Source organism: Macrotis lagotis, chromosome 2 (genome assembly GCF_037893015.1).
Source record: "Macrotis lagotis isolate mMagLag1 chromosome 2, bilby.v1.9.chrom.fasta, whole genome shotgun sequence".
In the NCBI taxonomy this organism is placed as follows: domain Eukaryota; kingdom Metazoa; phylum Chordata; class Mammalia; order Peramelemorphia; family Peramelidae; genus Macrotis; species Macrotis lagotis.
The window spans coordinates 106445196-106448601 of NC_133659.1; positions in this window are offsets into that span (position 1 = coordinate 106445196).

The window sequence follows — 3406 nt, forward strand, 5'->3', positions numbered from 1 at the left end:
GTCATTTCTTTTAATAAAGAACTTTTTTGAAAAGAAAGAAAACAATTCAGCAAAATCAACTAACATATACACACATATCTACAGTACTTCTATACATAAATGTTTTCACATGCATATATGTATATATACATATATATATATTATATATATATATATATTCACACCTATATACTCTGTGTCTGTAGTCCTTCACTTCTGGACAAAGTGGTGCATTTTCTCATCTCTTCTCCAAGGGCATCTTTGGTCCTTACTTATATAGCATTTGGTTTGGTTTTTGGTTCTTTCCACATATCCTGTCCTAGTCACTGTGCCTCTTGTATTCTTAGTTACGATTATTTTTTAAATATATTTGATTCATATGATTTCTTGCGCTTCTCTGATTTCTATTATCTCTTATAGCAAGGAAAGCATTTCTCTATGCCAGTAATGTGCTGAATACTGGAGATGCACATCAAATAGAAAGAAAGTTACTCTCTACCCTCAAGGGGCTGATATTCTAAGGGGGAGGAGGAGACAATACCCAAAAGGGTGATGGAAAGTAGAAGGGGAAGAGAAGGGATAGTAGCAAAGATCTGAGTGTCAATAGCAGATGCAAGAGGGGAATGAAGCCTGCCAGTATGTTCCCAAAATGAAGGTCCCAGAAATAATTTACTAATGGGAGAAGATGGGGGCAGAAAGGTGGAGGAATATTCCACAGTGAGAACTTCTCAGGCATGGAGGAAAGTTCTAGAGCAAGAGGGAGGCTGAGGCAGGATAGGACAATAATATTCTATTATATTCATATCCTGCAATTTATTTAGTCATTCCTCAATTGACGGTTATCTACTTTGTTTCCAGTCCTTGGCTACAACAAGAAATGCTTCTATAAATAATTTCTTTCTGTCTTCAACCTCATTCTTCTTTCAATTAATCAAAAATCATTTATTAAGTTACTATTATGAGTCACATGCTGAACCAAATTCTGGAGAATTCAAAGAAGAAATGAAACAGACTTTGAACTTAAGAAACTTATTTTCTATTAGGGAAAAGAATATGTATATATGTATACAAATATATGTAAAAATACACACACAATGATTACAAGGCAATTTAAGAAAAAAGAAACAAAACAAGTTACTAGGAAAGGATGCATGAAAAAAGGTGGTACTTGATTCAAGCTTGGGGTATAGACTTGTTATGTATGTTGCACACACAAAAACAATTACAATAACTTGTGAGACAGAAACACTAATTATACTTATTCTCCTTAGGGTTTTAATCACCTACATGGAAATGTTAGTTTATATTATCTATCAGACAATGAACTATTAATCCCACTAGGAACAATTCACTAATCTGATTTCTTAGGGCTTCCTATCAGCCTGTCTCATAATGATGCTCAATGACAAGGGTTCCTCTCTGTCTTATATCTCTGTTTTGCCCAGCAAACCTACAAATCTCTACCACTCAGTTCATACTTCCCTCAACTGAACATGGGGATGTTTGAGTCTAAAATTCAGGTAATACAAGAACCAGCCTCACTGGCAACCCAAAGTCAGTCTGAAGACTGGGGATGTCCATGGGTTGCTTATGGTTGTAGATGTGGAAATAAACTAATTATACTATTTTGATTGGCTAACATCATTAGCAAGTATATATGCGATCTTTACCAGATTTGGGGGATACACACATAATTGCCAAACTATACCACTTTATTTTATTACATAAAAGAAACTTATATTAGGGATTCTGAGATCAAAAAAGTCACACAGGTAATAAGTAATTGAGTTGAGAATCAAGCCCATGTTCCCTAAATCTTCATCCATCACTCTTTCAGGGACCATAGTAGCTTTGTCATTTGTACTTTGAAGATCTAGCATGCTATTCCATCTATCACCATTTTTTCAAACCTTAAGACTTTATGCCATATTTCACAAGCAATGAGACTTCACTCAACTGAGAATCTTGGATATTTAAATTCCTTGTAGAGGCAGTTTAGGAAAGTTTAAAAGATGAAGATGTAAGAAAATAGATTATCTCCTAGTAGATCTGATGGCATGCCTCTGTTGAGAGGAAGTGAAGGACATTTGGACACTTTATGTGTCTAATTCTGAAGGGAGAAGAGCAGGAAAGGAGCATATATTAAGTCCTTATTACATGGCAGGAACTGTCCTAAGTACTTTACAAATATTATCTCATTTGATCCTGACAACTACCCTTAGAGGCAGATGCTATAATGATCCTCATTTTACAGTTGAAGAAACTGAGGCAGACAAAGGTTAAATGTCTTGTCCAAGGTCATAAACTGTAAGTATCTGAGATTGGATTTGAACTTAGGTCTTCCTGATTCCAGAACCAGTAGTCTTATCTACTAGCTGAAGGGGAAAAGAGCATGATAAAGGGATGAACACTAGAGTTTGAGTCAGAAGAATTAGATTCAGATTCTAATATCTGGACCTCAGTTAGTTGCCTTATCTGTAAAATGGAGGTAATAATATACTACTGAACTTCCACTACTGAACTACTGAACTTCCAATTTGTTATGAAGAAAGTGTTTTGTAAACCTTAAAGCCTTTTAAAGATATGAATTATTATTTTTGTCACTGAATATGAGAGTGCACAGGGCATGTAAGGAAGAGGCAAGAAAACATGGCCTTAAGATTTTAAAAGATAGAATGAGTGGACCCCTCCTCCACCTAGGTGATGAGTTACAGTGGGTACTTCCTGTAGATGCTACATTCATATTTATCTTCTCCCAGATCTCCCCCATTCTGATAACTAATTTAACCCCAAGAGGGTCTGTGTTAGCTGAGTGAGTTAATTCTTTCTTTAAAACGTTTATGGGGGGGAGGTGGAAAAGACATTCAATTCAAATCATCACATCTAGTTACAGCACAGATATGTACTCTTGTATCGATAAGCATTTATTAAACAATCACTAAGATCCAGGCAAAGTTGAAAAATTCTTGCCTTCAAATATCTTATAATCTAATGAGAGAAGACACATTTAAAAAAAAGGTGGAAAAGGTTTGTGTGAGGTGGAGAGAGACATATGGATGTGAAGGCATGGTGGGAAAATTGAAGTCCCAAATCAGTGCAGCTGAGCAGGGAAGGAGATGTTTATCCTCTGCCCCCTCCTAAAATGGAGATTGAGAACTTCATGGCTCTGCCCTCCAACCAGAGGGGCAAAGGGTACTTATGGAATGAGAATATCAAGGCTTATAAAGATGATAATTAATTCTCAATGACAGGTTCCTAGGGGCTTGGTGTGGAAGGGAAAAAAAAACCCAAATGAATGCAGCCCAGTGGGAAATAAACAGTGGGAAGTATACGTTCAACAATAGGAAGAATGGAGTCATGATTTATGTAACCAGTCACTTGCTCTTAGTAAGAGTCTCTATGAATAAAGACATTTAGTACCCTTATC